Source organism: Vicugna pacos, chromosome 10 (assembly GCF_048564905.1).
Source record: "Vicugna pacos chromosome 10, VicPac4, whole genome shotgun sequence".
In the NCBI taxonomy this organism is placed as follows: Eukaryota; Metazoa; Chordata; class Mammalia; order Artiodactyla; family Camelidae; genus Vicugna; species Vicugna pacos.
The window spans coordinates 25,663,681-25,680,044 of NC_132996.1; the positions used below are offsets into that span (position 1 = coordinate 25,663,681).

Here is a 16,364-nt window from a genome sequence, read left to right on the forward strand (position 1 = left end):
AAAACCCACAGTGGTGAAGACAAGTAACATTTTCATGCACTATTTTAGAAAATCAAAATCAATGTAAAAAAATTGATGATGAACAACGTATCAACATTTTAAATAAAGGCAGAATCAGGGCCAACTTCATGGGCATGCGACCTGCTCGTTCTGATAGTTCCCCGCACTTGGTTAGATGTTCTGCTGTTGCTATCTTGAAATTCAGGATAATTTTTGCAGAAGGGGCCCCAGGCATCATGTAGCCATCCTTGGACAAGATGGAGAAAACAATACTGTATTAAGCCATGTTGGAGCCTGAGCCAAAAGAGAAAAAAAAGTGTGTTTATTTAGAATGTTGACATTTTGTTCCTCCTGGATTTTTTTTTTTTTGCATTTACTTCAGTTTTTATAAACATTGCATGAAAGGGTTATTTCTTTTGATTGTTGAGGTTGGGGTGCCCCTTTTAATTTGTACCCAAAGTAAATGCCTCACTTGCCTCACCCTAGTCCCAGCCCTGAGAGAAAGCGAGGTGAGGAATGGCGTCCCAGGCAGATGGACAGAAGGACTGTCCAGCAGCTGGAAGCTTGCATGGCTAGTAGGACTGGGAAGGCTTAGGGAAGCAGGCGAGCCTCAGGACCTCCCAGACCCCATGAGTCCTTGCCTGAGATGCACCGAGATGTCTTCCCACTCTCAAATCACTGTCTAGAGCCTCAGTGCCCCCGTCTGCAAAGTGAGAACAACGGTTCTTTTTAATAGCCTGTCTTTCAGGTTGTTCAGAGGGACAAAAGAAAAAGAATAGGGGGGTGCTGAGTTTGAAAGTGGAGAGCCCTGTAAACTGGAAAGTCCGCACACAAGTTCTGTGTTAGATGCCACTGCAGCTCCCACAGGCATACAGGGATCTGCTCCCTGCCCCTCCGTGCCTCTCTCCCTCCATCCTCAGAGTCCTGAGACCCCCTCTGCCTTCTCACAGCCTAGGGGACCTCCCCCAGCCAGCCACAGCTTCCTCCTTTCCTTGCCCTCAGTGTGCACAGGAGGGAGATCACACATCACCCTTCTATTTACTCCTTCTTTTATGCAACCAATATTTATCAAGGGCCCACTATGTACCAGGCACTGTTCTGGTTCAGGGACACAGGAGGGAACAGAAGAAGACCTTCACTTTTCAAGAAGCCTCGCATGTGGATGGAGGAGACAGGCGTTACACTAAGCAGCAGGTAGGATAACTCCAGATAACGGTAGGCACTACGAAGAAACAAAAACAGGTGACTGGAGCTGGGAAGATGACTCCTTTACAGGGTGGCCAATGGGGAGCCTGAGACCTGAATAATGAGAAGCTATATTAGTTCCCTACTGCCGATTCAACAAATTACCATAAACTTAGTGCCTTAAAACAGTAAAAATGTATCCTCTTATAGTTCTGGATGTCAGGAGACTAAAATGGGTCAGCAGGGCTGTGTTCCAACTGGAGGCTCTGGGCAAGTCTGTTTCCTTGCTCTTTCCAGTTTCTAGGGGCTGCCTGCACACCTTGACTCGTGGCCCCATCCACCATCTTCAAAGCCGGCACCGTAGCATCTTCATAGCTGCCCCTCTCTCTGACCTCTGCTTTTGTCATCACATCTGTTTCTCTAACCTCCATCCCCTCCTCCCTCTTATAAGGACCCTTGTGGTTACACAGGGCTACCAGATAATCTCCTTATCTCAAGAACCATCATTTAATCATATCTGCAAAGTCCCCTTGACCATGTAAATTAACATTTGCAGGGATTAGGACATGGACGCCTTTGAGAGCCACTATTCTGCCTGTCAAGGAAGCCAACCCTGTGAAATCTGAGTGGAGGAGAGCACCTCAAGCAGAGGGAACTCTATATATAAAGGCTCCAAAGCTAGAAGGAACTAGTGTGTTCTCAGGACAGCAAGAAGACCACCCTTCTAGAGAGTAGTGCTCCAGTTAGCTTGATTGTAATCCACTTCATCCCTGAGGCCAATGTCACTTCTGTAAATGAATGAGGTGTGCTCCAGGAACCCTGAGCAGCCAGGACAGCCCCTAGAGGGCATCTTTTTGGCACTTAAGGTCCCTCCCCTTGCTTCTAGCTACCTGACCCTTCACATGCTTAGAACCGGGAGCCCTGGATGTTTGAGGAAGGTGACAGCCCAGGTGTCCACCTGGAACTGGGGGCCAGGCTTAAACTGGTCAACGAGTGGGCCCAGCCCCTGGTACCTGCATATAATCCTGCTCTTTCTTCCCTGCTAAAGGCCAGGATTGTGTGGCTGAGGGAGGATGGGAGCAGGAAGGCCTGGACCTCAAGCCATGGCAGCAGCCTTCAATGGTCATATTGTTAGCTCAGGGCTGCAGTGGGGAGGGTGCCAAGGTCTGGCTGAATGAGGCATCTGTGCTTGCTGGGTCAGGATACCCAGGTCAGCGGCTCTCCTGGGAGATGCCGCCCATCCCCCACCTCTGCCCAGACCCTGCCATTTGGCTTCTTTAGCATCCCTTGGACTGATCCCTCAAGGACCACAACTGTCACTGGCTGGCTAATTGAGCCATGGGCTGTTGGTTGTTGGCCTTTCCTGTTAGATTGTAAGCTCTCTGAGATGGCCACCGAGTCCTAGCACCCAGCCCAAAGCTTGGCTCAGAGAAGTTGTTCCATAAATGTGTGTAATGGATGAATGAATGAATGAATGAATGAGATTTGCCATTCTTACTTCGTCTGATCACCTCTTCCCTAGATGACTGCACTAGCTTCCCTACCTCTGCTCTTTCCTCTTCCATACCGTTGCCAGGAAATCATTCTAACCATCAGTTAAAACCCTCCTGGGGCTCCCTGAGACCTCCCTCAGGACCCAGGCAGGCCCTGCCACCCTCGCCAGGTTTTCCCCCACTAATTTTCTTTCCTGCCTCTGCACTACTCCCAGAGAACACCTGACACTTCCCAGCCTGCATGTCCTTGTAGTCATGGATCCCTATGCCCAGAGTGCCCCTCCTTCTCTTCTCCCTGCCTGAGTGACTTCTACTCATGGCTCAGGCCACCAGCTCCTCCAGGAAGCCTGCCTGAGTACCCCCAGCCTTCTCTGGGCTCCCACAGCCTCCTCACCCCAGCCCGTGCTTCCCACCTCCTCAGCACCAATTGTAATTGTCAGGTAACACCTCTGAGTCCCTGACCAGACCCTGAGCTCCTCAAGGGCAGGCATTAAGTCTGACCCATGTTTTCATCACAGCCAGGACATGGTCAGGCCCAGAACAAATGCTCAGCAGAGGTATAAGCTCAGCCCGAGGACAGTGGGCTCTGCCTGAGGCCTGAGTAGTGGGTACTTCTGCTCTCTGGTGGTCATTTTGGGTCACTGAACTTTTCTGTGTCCTCTTCATGGGCTTCACAAGGGTAATGGACCCTTGAACAGTGGTTGTCAAGGCCCAACAGCATCAGCGTCATCCTGGGACTTGTTAGAAATGAAATTCTTGGGCTCCACTCCAGACCTGCAAGTGAGAAACTCTGGGGGTTGGGCCAAGCAATCTGTTTAAGGAGCCCTCCTGGAGATTCTGATGCAGCCTGAAGTTTGAGACCCCTTCTCCTAGGAGCCCCAGGTAATGGAGGAGACAGCAGGGTACAGCCTGGTAGGGTTGCCAGTTAAAGTACTGGACTCCCAGTTAAAACTAAATTTCAGATGAACATCGAATAGTTTTTAGTATATATGTGTCTGGTGGAATATTTGTAATAAAAATCTAGAATTTGGGTAAACAAAAGACTTTTATAGCAAATATTGCGCCAGACACATTTATATCGAAAAATTATTCATTGGTCATCTGAAACTCAGCTTTAACTGGGTGCCTTATTTTTTTTTTCTTCTAAATCTGGCAGCTATAAGTAAAAAGACTCTACTCTCGGTTTGTTGCTCTGGTGTCGCTATCTTGAAATTCTTAATAATTTTTGGACACAGGCCCTCGTCACTTAAAGGAGGAAGGGGAAACAGAGCAGGGTGACTCTTTCTTTCTTTCTTTCTTTCTTTCTTTCTTTCTTTCTTTCTTTCTTTCTTTCTTTCTTTCTTTCTTTCTTATTGAAGTATAGTCAATTTACAAATGTTGTGTGTTAACTTCTGATGCACAGCATAATGCTTCAATCATACATGAACATACAAATATTCATTTTCATATTCTTTTTCACCACAAATGACTACAAGATATTGAATATAGTTCCCTGTGCTATACAGTATAAACTTGTTGTTTATCTATTTTATATATAGTAGTTAGTATCTGCAAATCTTGAACTCCCAATTTATCCTTTCCCACCTCCTTCCCCCGGTAACCGTAAATTTGCTTTCTATGCCTGTGAGTCTTTTTCTGTTTTGTAGGTAAGTTCAATTGTGTCTTTTTTTAAGTTTCTACATATAAGTGATAACATTTGGTACTTTTCTATCTCTTAAAAAAAAAAAACCATTTAACACGGATGGGTGATGAGTGGAGCCTGGCAGGACAGGTCTGGGAGCATACCCTCTGCTGGCACTTCAGGATGGTCTGACACTCCATTTAGGATGTGGGGTGCTAGGGCCTTCTTGTCTGAAGCTTCTGGAACCTGTGCAGAGATGCCAGCCAGCCTGACAAGCCTGGTTCCCACCCCACCCGTATCAATAGGAAAAGAGAACCCTAGACTGTAGAGAGTCCCAAGAGGCTCCTTCATTGCCTGGATCTGCCTGGCAAAGATCTGCTCCTCTGCCAGCCTCCACTCAACTCTGCCTCCTCCAGGATGACCTCCCTGACTGCCCCACAGTCCATATTGAGACGCTTCTCCTCCCTGGTGCTCCCACCACACCTTGTTCCCTCCTCCATTTGAACCGTTATTTTATTTTTGAGAACTGCCTTGTGTCCCATGTCCCCATCGGACTGTGATTTCCCTGGGGACTCCCGGATGGCTGCTGGCTTATCACTGGGGCCTTGGCCTCCAGCACAAATGCTACCTGGCCCAGAGGAGTGGTAATACAACAGCAGCCATGATGACAACCTTGACGGTGCCTGGCTCTGTGCCAAGCTTCACGGGGCATTATCTCATTAACCCTTCCACAGCCTAAAGTGGTAGGTACTGTTATCCCTGTTGCACAGATGAGAAAACTGAGGCTCAGAAGGTGAAATCACTAGCCACGTTCACACAGGTAGAAGGCAGGAGAGCCAGGATTTGACATGCGTCCTTCTGGGTGCAGAGCTCCCTTGTGCTCTACTGAGTCAGGGCTCATCCCTGCGTGATGGGTGCTGGATGGAGGCAGGGCTGAAAGGGCACCCTCAGGGCAGCCTGACTGCCCCAGACCACAGCAGGCTGGGACTCGGCTTTCTTGGTGGGTCACAGCATGTGCAGAGAGTCAGGGGGTCAGAAAAGGTCACGATAGGTGTGCGGGCTGCTAACCTCTGAGGCCAGTGCACAGTCAAGTCCAGGTGTAATTTGGGCTGTTATTTCTTGCTAGTATGCACGAGCCTCATCTCCTTAATCCCTTAACCCCTGCTCCAGCCCCCAGCCAGACCCCAGGAGCTCCCAGCCACGGCCCCAGCTCAGGAAGCTCCCAGGGCTCAGGGACTGGGGAGGGAATAAGTGCCTGGAAAGGGGCAGGTTGTAATGGCTCAGGGTCTGGGTGCCCACAGGGGCAGTGATGGGTCCTGGCTGGAACCCGAGCTCTAGGATGACCACCTGTCTGGGTTTGCCCATGACCGAGGGATACGGGACGCTCAGTGCCAACAGTCCAGGGCAAACTGTGGCAGTTATCACCCTGCCACAGCTCTGAGCCCCAGACTGCTCTTCCTGCTCATTCGATGCTTCTGAGCCCTGGATGAAGGACCCTGGGAAACCCAGATGGCGTTAGTGCACACAGGGAAGTCAGCCTAGGAGTGACCCCAGGGGCTGGTGGAGAGAGCAGGGCCAGGAGTCAGAGTGCCCACTTCAGCCTTACACTGGCCACCTGCCTAAAATCCTGGCACCCCTTTCGTCTTCTCTAAAGCGAGGTGGGTAAAATCCACTCTACCAGGGCTGTTGAGGGGATGAACATGAGACAATGCAGCCAACAGGAGGTATCATTGCAGGATTCAGTTTAACTGTAAATAACAGAAGCATTCTGGCTTGAACAAGAGCGTTTGTTTCTCTCTCACAGAAAAGTCTGGAAATAGACGGTTCCAGGGTGGTAAGGGGGCTCTGCTTTGTTAAGTCCTCTGGGATTCAGCCTCCTTCCAGCTCACGGCCCCTCCAACCCTAGGGTGCAGCTTCAAAGACCTAGATGGCAGCTAGAGCCCCAGCCATCACATCTATGAGTTGTTGGCACAGAGAAAGTATTTGAAGCCTTTCCATTGAATAAGACTCACATGGAAATGGTTCTGAGGGGAGAAGAGAGAAGCCCAAAGATTGAGCTCTGAGGTTCCCACATTAGGAGAAGAGGAGAAACCAGCAACAGCTCCTGAGTTTCTGGACTTGTATAGCCAACTGTAGGCCTGACATCTCCACTTGGATGTCTAAGCAACATCTGAAAATTAGCATGTCCAAACTCGAATTCTGATCTGTCCCCCAAATCTGCTCCTGCTGTCATCTTCCTCAGTGTCAGATCACAGCAACACCATCCATCTAGGTGTTCAGGCCAAAAACTTGGGGTCATTCTTGACTCCTTTCTTTCTCTCACAACCTACGTTTAATTCATCAGAAAATCCTGGGTCTCTGCCTCCCAAAGACACCCCAGAATCTGATTACCTCTCCATTGCCCCTGCTGTCACCCTGATCAGAGCCACCATCGCCTCTCATCTGAGGCCACATTCTGCCCTCCCTGCTCCTATCCTTTCCCCCTTGGTGTATTTAACTCACAAAGCAAATGGTGACACCTCTCTGCTTAGAAATCTCCAGTGCTTTTCCATTTCAGTTGGAGGAAAAGTCAAATTCCTCACCGTAGGCTCTAGACCCTTTGTGACCTGATCTCTGTGACCTTGTAGACCATCTTTTACCTCCCTCCATCCCCGTTACCCTCATCACTCCCTCTACCCCAGCCACATTGGCCTCCGGTCTTGGAAAGACCAGGTACATCCCACCCTAGGGCCTTTGCCCTGGCAGGACTCTCAGAGCTGCCCTGCAAATTCTTCCTACCCTCCCTCCACTCACAGATGGCAGACCTACCTCACAATCTGAGAGAAGCTCCCTAGAGGAGGAGAAACTGGAGCTGGGACTTCCAGGTTGGCCAAGGAAAAAGGCATTCCATGTAGAGGGCCCAGCAGGTGCTGCTGGGAGTCGGGGAGAATGAGAAGCCACTGAAGAGTTTTAATCAAAGGACTGATGTGGTCAGATCGGAGTTAGAAGGAGTGGGAGGTGAGCTGGAGAGGGCAGGAGAGGAGGTAGGGAGAGTGATGAGGAGGCTAAGATGATGGGGCCCAGCCTGGGGCGGTGATTATGGGAGCCATAGCGTCAGAGAGTGGTTGAAAAGATGTTACGATGTTTGAGAGACAGAAACTCCAGAGTTAGAAGCCTGGGAATGCCAATAGCTCTAGAATTCCCCTCTCTGAGTTCCGTGACTGACTGGCTTTGGGGAGTAAAGTCTAGGACAACTCCGAGGCTGGCCAGGGTGACCAGGTGGCTGCTGGGGCTTGCTGCAGAGATGGAAATGTGGATGTGTTTAATGCCACAGAACTGTACATGTTAACATGGTTAAAATGTACATTTTATGCTATATCTATTTTACCACGGTATTTTTTTAGAAGAGTAGAATGCCTAGACCAGTACCTAGTATGCAATACACACTCCAGAGCAGACCCTTTCAGGGAGTGGTCTCTGAAGTCCTTACTCTTTTCACAATGAGGTGTCATTTGTCTTTTTCACTGGGGTGGCATTTCACAATGATGCCAAAGCAATGGCAGTAAAATGGCTAACATCCTCAGCAAAAATCAGAGCAGCAGCTCCAAGCTGTACAAGAAGTTGTTGTAGTCTCTGCGGCCACTCCCGCACAGTAAAACACTGCCAGTATCACCCCAGAAAGTCACTGATGAAGCAATACAAATGTTTTAATTCACTCTATATTGATTCTTAAATGCACTTGTTAATATTCTGTGTGACAAAATGGTCAGTAAGCACCACACGGCACTTCTGCTGCAGACAGAAGTGCAGCGGTTGTCTTAGGGAAAAGCATTTGTGCAGTTGTTTGAATTGTGAGCTGAACTAGCCACTTTTTTTATGGAATACCATTTTTACTTGAAAGAAATAACTGACAGATAAATTATGGTTATGCAGACTTGAGTAGCTGGCAGACATTTTATCAAAATGAATAAAATCAGTCTGCCATTTTAAGGTAAACTGACAGTATTTGTTGTGAATGGTAAAATTTAGCTTTCAAATGAAAATTAGAATTTTGGAAAACTTGTGTTTACCACTGTGAGCATGACAGCATCTCAGCACTTAAAAGATTTTTCTGATGAGATTGGTGGTTATATTAACAAATTTGATTTTTTAATATTATGTACTGAACTTCATCAGTATTTGAAAGATCTCCATGATTTGGTGAACCATTGTTTTTCCCCAATGGCCAATGCTGTTACAAAATCACATATTGGTAAAAGACACATTCAAAGTGCAAAGAGACCAGTGGTTTCAGATTCTAATAGCAGCTAAACTTCAAGAAATATGACCAGTTTGAGTTAGTATCAAAGAATAGACACAATTATTTGAAAATGTCATTAAAATACCCCTCCCTTTTCTAATTCGTCAGTATAAGCCTGTATTTTCTTTGTAAACTTTTGACCAAAACAGTATATTGGTTAAAACAATATATTCAACCAAAACAATATATTTTCTATTTGGCAACCATTACAATTTATTTATTTATTTTTATTATTTAAAAAATTATAAATCATTTTTTATGGGGGAGTAATTAGGTTTTAATTAATTAATTTATTTTAATGGAGGTACTGGGGATTGAACCAGGACCTCCTGCATGTTAAGCACACACTCTACCACTGAGCTATACCCTCCTCCCCAAAATTTTTTAAACATGTAAAATGATGCCACTCTTCTCACTAATTTTTTGTTTTGGAAAATGTAGTTATTTTTCATAAAAATGCTTTAACATTTACTAAGATTGTTATTACTATTTTAAATTAATAACAAGTATTTTAAATGTCTCAGTTTAAATTCATAATATGGTAAATACCAATATAAGCCATATGTAAATAGCAATTCTTTGGGGTCCTCAGTAATTTTTAGGATATGAAAAAGGGTCCTGAGACCAAAAGGTTTGAGAACCAGCCAGTGTTAGCTTTAGGATTATTATTCTGCACCAACCAGTGTGAGACAGCAGGGGGCAGCAGACGCAGCCAAATGAGGGCATCCCCTTTGCCTTTCTTCTGTAAAAGGTAGGAACGCCTGCTTCCACACCCGGTACTGGAGACACAAAAGTAAATCTGACAAGGAGTTTGTGGTAACAGACCTTGGCAATTGACAGTAATGGAGCCAACGCAGACACCCCCTTTTGCGAGCATCGGGAGGTGCTGGTACAAAGGTAAGCTTGGAATCATGGTGATTACCAAATTTCCCATTTGCTGGTGGCAAAACCTGGTGGAAGAGAGGGAGCCTGCAGGATCTGGGGTCAGAGAGGACTCTGAAGCTCCCATCCTTTCAAGACTGGAGCCTGAGCAGGGATCCTGGAGAATGAGAATGGGGGCCAGGTATCATTTTTATTGGACACAGGCATTTTCGGCAACCACCCCGAACCCCTCCACCATGGGAAAGGGGCTGCCACAGATTTATACCCCATCCCAGTCTAACTTCTCCCTTCCTTTCCACTTTCCTTTCCACAGCCAAGGCTCCCAGCTTGGTGCCTCTCCCTCAGCCTCCGCTCCACCTGGCCCTCTCCCTGGACCGCAGACACCTTACTTCCTGCTTGGCTGAGACCTCAGGCCTGATCTTCCTTACCTGTCCATCCCCTCTGGGGTCCCCCCCAGCCCCGGAAGTGGAGATGCTGCCTTTCTTCCCTGACCACTTACCCCTCCCTGCACATGGCTTTAAGTCCTTTCTAAAAGCCTCCATCTCTGCCTGCTCCTCCAGCTGACACCAGCACATTCCCTTGGCAGCTCCCTGGGAAGGTGCCACACCAGCTCCAAGTGCACCCCTGCTCCTGCCTTCGCCTCCCCCCCAGGGTCACCCTCAGTCCTACCACTGACCCCAGAACACTTCAGTCCCGGTACCCCGGCCCTGTTAACCTCTCCTTGCTGCTCACTCCTCTCAGCGTCTGACCCTCTCTCCCCCCTGCTTCGCTGACCAGTCCTTCTCTGGCTCTTTCCTGGGCCCCATCCCCTGCCCACCCCTCTTCCGGTGGGTTTCACACTCCCTCCCTGGGGCTGCTCACCCCTCCTCCCAAGGCCTGTCCCAGGCTGTGGCCTCTTACCTGGCCCCTCTCCTGAGCTCTGGACCCATCACACCCTCTCTCTCCCTTACTCCACAGAGACACAATCTTTAGCCTGCCTCTTTCCCCCATGATCCTGACCTCCTACCCCCACCCCACGGCCAGGGCCCAGGTTCAGACCCTCATCTCTCCTTGTTACGTGGACTCTCAAAACAGGCTCTGGCTGGCCTCCCTGCCTCAGTCTCTTCTCCAGATGGTGGCCAGGCCTCCCTCTAAAGAGCAAACCCAGCTTTGTTACCCCAACTTAGACCCTCCGAGGGTCCCCCGCCCTCAGCATGGAAGCCAAACACAATGACAAAGACGTGTGACACATCCCACACCACCTCTGCAGCCACAGACACTCCGGGCCTTTCTGCCTCGGTTCCACAGAACTGATTTTGGTATCCATACACTCTCCATGCTACCTCGGGCCTGGTGACTGAGCCCTGCCTCTCCTCCTGTCTGCACCACCTTTGAGGGGCCGCTATTCTCGGCTCCATTTTACTCACCGGGAAGCAGAGGCATAGAGAGGGAGGTGGCTGGGCCAGGAAGCACATCCAGCTCTTGAACCCTCGGCATCAGTCCCCAAGTGTCCTGCACCCAACTTCGCCTCCAGTCCCAGCCAGTGATTTTGTACCCCTATCCCCACCTCAATCCATTCCCCATTCAGCACACTCATATCCAGTCTCACTATCCTTTCAGCCCAGCCGGGGCCATATGCCCTGGACCTCCTCAGGGCCCCTCCTTGACCTCTTGTGGCAAGTAATTGGGCCATAAATTTTCCGCAGTTGTGCCTTGGTGGGGGTGGCCCCAGCCCCTATAGTCTCCTATACATCGATTGATGCCACAGGGCCACAGGGTGCCCTGGAAGGCCAGGGGTGGGGAGAGGCAGGCAGGGCTGGGGCCAGCAGGAGGCCCTCTGGGTGTTCATGGGCTGGGAGGAGCGAGGTTGGACCTAAGCCAAGCCGCCTCCTCCCTTTCACCCCCTCCTCACTTGTTAACACTCTGATGCTCTCTGAATACAAAGCAAACTCAAAACTCCACCTAGTATGGCCGATGCCGGTCCCTCCAGCTCCATCCTATTTATCAGACACTCACAGTGGGGCTTATCATGTACCAACACTACCCTAAGCTTTTATAGAATTAACTCATTTAATCCTTATAAACAGACTACGAAATAGGCACTAGTATTATTCCCACTTTACAGATGGGGAGACCGAGGCACAGAGTGATGACAGAGTTTGTGATGGCAGAGCCAGGGTGCAGACCCTCACCATGTGGTCCAGAGTCTGTGCTCTAACTGCCTCAAGTGCAACCTCAATTTCTTCTTTCCTGTGTCATTCCCATTCTCCCAACAGACTGAACTTCTTGTCCATCACCTGCCTGTTCCCATTTTCATCCCTTTGTGTTCAATGTTCCGTCTGCCTCAAGTGTCACCTTCCCTGTGAAGCCGCCATGACCCTGCCCTGCCTTCTCCCAGGCAGCCTCGCTGTGTTCATGGAGCAGACAACCCTGAGACTGGGGGCTCTTTGATGTCAAGGGCAGGTTCTTCCTAATTGTTCCATCCTAGATGCCCAATGTTTGGTCTAGGACTTCATCCAGCCTAAGAATTATTTTTCCTATTTTTTTATTGAAGTATAACCAGTTTACAATATTGCATCAATTTCTGGTGTACAACATAATGTTTCAGTTATATATGTACATAAATATATTCCTTTTCATATTCTTTTTCATTATAGGTTACTACAGGATACTCAGTATAGTTCCCTGTGCTATATAGTATGAGCTTGTTGTTTATCTATTATATATATAGTAGTTAGTATCTGCAAATCTCAAACTCCCAGTTTATCCCTTCCCATCCCCTTACCACCCTGGTAACCATAAGTTTGTTTTCCGTGTCTGTGAATCTGTTTTTGTTTTGTAAATAAGCTCAATTGTGTCTTTTTTTTTTTAGATTCTACATGTAAGTGATATCACATGGTATTTGTCTTTGTCTGGCTTACTTACTTCACTTGGAATGACAATCTCCAGGTCCATCCATATTGCTGCAAATGGCACTATTTTATTCTTTTTTATGGCTAAGTAGTATTCCATTGTCTGTCTATATATACCACATCTTCTTTATCCATTCCTCTGTCGATGGACTTTTAGATTGCGTCCTTGTCCTGGCTGTTGTACATAGTGCTGCTATGAATATTGGGGTGCATGAATCTTTTTGAATTAGAGTTTTCTCTGCTTGTATGCCCAGGAGTGGGACTGCTGGATTATATGGTAATTCTAATTTTAGTTTTTTAAGGAATCTCCATACTCTTTTCTATAATGGCTACACCAAATTACAGTCCCACCAACAGTGTAGGAGGGCTCCCTTTTCTCCACAGCCTCTCCAGCATTCACTGTTCGTCCAGCCTAAGAATTATTGGTAAATGTGGGCTGAAAAGGGGACACAGAGAGAAACGAGATTCCATCCCCTGCCCTCTAGAAGCTCACACTCCAGTGGGAAAAACTGATCCACAAACAGCTCAAGATCTAAGCCAATCAGAGTCCCAGGAGAGGCATAAAGAGCTACGGCGTCACCAGCTCCATGGGACGATGCCGTGCTTCCCTCTGGAAAAGTCAGATAGGCTTCTCAGAGGGGACAACTTGCGTATTGGGCCTTGAGGGCTGAAGAAAGTCCAATGGCTGAGTGGGTGCATGCAGGCAAGACAACTGGGGAAAGGATTCCAGGCTGGCAGAGGTAGGAGAGCAGGACAGATTGTGTGGGCCAAGCTCAGCTGAGCCTACTGACCCTACCAGGCCATGAGCTGCGGGAGGGGAGGGCCATGTCTGTCTGCACCTAGCACAGTGCCTGCACCTGATGGGTGCAACGTAAGGATTTGTTGCAAGCAGATCTCATGGGGTGTAAAGTCTAATACAATTTGGTGGACCTATTTAAGAAAAAGAATGCAAAATTCCTAATGTAAATGTAGGCAGGAAAGTGAATGTTTATTTGAATTGAAAAAGGGAAGGAGCTTGCAACAGAAGAAAGTGAGGTCAGAAGAACGTGTGGAGGGTGAGGTTCTCGGAGCGGAGGAGCAGGGCACCGGGCTGACAAAGCTAGCCTTTCCTGTCCGCCCTGAGGCCCAGGTTCAGAGCCGACCTCTGAGCCCTCAGTCATCCTCAGACAAGCCACCATAACCATGCTTCTGCCACGCTTTGTAGGTCTCTCTGGCCGCAAAAAGGCCTGATTCTCCCAGGTCAGGAGATTTCCTACCCCGGGGAGGGTAGTCAGAGGGCGAATGTGGGCGTCTGAAAACTGTGTGCTGGAGGTGACCTTGGGCACTTCTCTCCCAGGCCTCAGGGGTCATGGAGGGTCTGTTCTGAAAGCCTCCTTTTCATGCAGGCATTCTGCTCATCTGACCTGCTTCAGAGGCTCCCACAGCAGGGGAGGCCAGAGAACAGCTCTCTGAGAGCCTCATTCATCTCCCAATGCTGAGGTCTTAAGAGGCCAGCCCGGCTCTCTGCGGGGTGGTGGTGGGTAGGGGCGCATGGCCATGGAGGAGCTCCTGGCCCAGTGGGGCCAACTAGACACGAAATACCTGATTACAGAGACTTCAAACTGAGAGATCCCAGACCAAAGGTGGACTTCCTGGGGGAATTGAGGAAGGCTTCCCAAAGGAGGAAACACTTGATTTGAGAGATGGCGCATCCATTCGACAATTATTTACTGAGTACCTATTACATGCCAGATTCTGTGCTGGGCTCTGAGGATACAGCAGAAGAAGACAGATGAAGTATTTGCCCCAAAGTTTCTTCCCTTTACTCTAATAGGGAAGCAGGAATTAACTCAAGAGAGAATGGGAACCTGGACCCCCAGACAAACAGGAGCAACCATATGGAGGGGAGAGACTGTATCCTGCTTATGGGTGATGCTGGGAGAAGCTTGGTGTAAGGGGAGAGGGAAGTGATTGGGAGATGAGGCTTTTGGGATTGAGAGGAGCAATAATGGAGGGGATGGAACACTGGGCTAGGGACCTAGGACCTGATCATGCTGGCAACTGGGAGCCACAGAAGTTCTAAGCAGAGGGAGAAGTCACAAGGTTTCTTTGCACCATAACCAAGCTCAACATGTAAGGCAAAATACAAGCCCTCTGGCCACAGCCACCAGTGTGAGTTTCCTGGGGCCAACCTCCCCCAACCCCCCAACCCTGGGCTTGGCCAGGAGAGGGTATATCCCCTCCCCCAACATCCTCCACCCCTACCCTGAGCCTGGGCTTCAGCCTCCAGCTCACCCTTTTCCTTGTTCTCCTAACCCGACTCTAAGGCACTCTAGGTCCAGGCCTCATGGAGGACTCCAACCCTTCACACCTCTTGCCCCACACTATTTGCCTCTTATGGGCTTTAAGTGTTTTCATGCTACCTGGTTTCCCTACAAAGTGCTATCTTTCCCATATCAATGCCTGGCTTAATAACTTCCCAGGGTGCTCTTCTGGTAACCAATGGCTTAGGGGCTTCAAGGCTGGGGCTTCAGCAAAAACCTGTTGGGTCAGGCACACAAGCAAGACCCCAAGAGAGTTCTTGGCCCTTAGAAAAAAGTCTGAAACTCTCCTGTCTGGCTCTGCCTACCTCTTCCCATCTGTTCTGCTCTTTTTTCTCTGGGAGCTTCAGCTACCCTGAACTTGTCTGGGTTCTTCAACAGAGCAGTGCTCTCCCTCACCTCCAGGGATTTGTCCAGGCTAGCCTCTGCCCAGACAGAGCACTGTCCATTCCCTGAGACTCCCTCCTAAACTAGCTAACCCCTGCTTCTGGCCTGAGGCAGCCTGTCACTCCCTAAGGGAAGCCTCTCTTAATGCCCCCATAATAGGCCACAGGTCCCCAGAAGTGTTCTCTCAGACTGCCTGCTTTTACACATGCTATTTCCTCTGCCAGGAGAACACTTCCCTCCACCCTCTGAAGCCTGGTGCTCACCCAGTCCCTGCCAAGTAGCAACATCTTTATTTCCCTTTTACAGATGAGGAACCAGAGGCTCAGAGAGGTTGAGTAACCAGTTCAAACCCACACAGCTTTGCCCAAGAATGTGATAGTGATAAGAGAATGGAATCCTGTGTGAGCTCTATGGTTTTGGGATCATCACTTGGCCACTCTGTTTTGGTGGCCTCATCAGTGAAATGGGGTACCTATTGCATAAGGTTGGTGGTGAGGCTTGCAGAAAACCTGTACTGTGCAGACTCCATTCCTTTGCTCCCCAGGCCAATTAGTGGCTTTCACATGGCCCCTGCAGAACATTCAACTCATTTATTCATACATCAAAACCCTCCAAGATCTGCTCTGTGCCCCGCCCTGCGCAGGGTGCTGGGGTCTGGAAACTCAGAGCTACATCAGACACAGCTCCTGCCTGAAGGCTCGAGGGGAAGGGAGGGAGCACATGGCAGAAACCGAGACAAGGAGAGAGAGAGAGAGAGCGCGCGCGCGCGCGCGCGCGCGCGAATGTGTGTGTGTGTGTGTGTGTGTGTGTGTGTGTTTGTGTGTGGTCCTCACACACCTCTGCTCTTGGCTTCTTATTTTTAGAACTGACAGGGACGCTCTTCCCCGCGGATGGGCGCTGGGAATGGGGAAATGTTGAAGAAAGATCTGCTCTTTGTTTCCAAACTTACTTTTCACCGATTCCTGAAATCTGAATATTTCATGGCATCCAATACTCACCTTGCGTTAAGCCCTAGAAGCTGGGGAGGGAGAGGAGTACCGCGAGGGTGTGTCCCGCCAGTCCCGAAGGCCGATAACTCACCTAGCCTCCATCCTGCTTCTTTTCCTACCCCGACCCCTGTTACTACCCCATGACTCCTCCACCTCCGTGGCAGCACCCCACCTCTCCCTACATCCGGATCCCTCGCTCAGCTCTTTAACCCCATCTCCCCCTCATTGTCCTCTCTCCAGCCGCACCTCTCCATTTATGGCCCGCCCTCTCGGAGGTAGAGTCCAAGTTCCGCAGAGCTCCGCTCCTTTCCCACTCTCCGATTGGCTCCCGCTGCCC

The 16,364-nt window shown here is 49.2% G+C and overlaps 1 long non-coding RNA gene across 1 annotated transcript; it reads right to left on the reverse strand.

Moving 5' to 3' along the window:
• Positions 1-14: 14 nt before the first annotated feature.
• LOC140698958 (uncharacterized) lies at positions 15-7,422 on the reverse strand. Its single transcript, XR_012076970.1, has 4 exons — positions 7,108-7,422; positions 1,088-1,222; positions 642-703; positions 15-294 (listed from the first exon to the last, which is right to left on the reverse strand). It is a non-coding gene; the product is annotated as an uncharacterized lncRNA (long non-coding RNA).
• Positions 7,423-16,364: the final 8,942 nt, after the last annotated feature.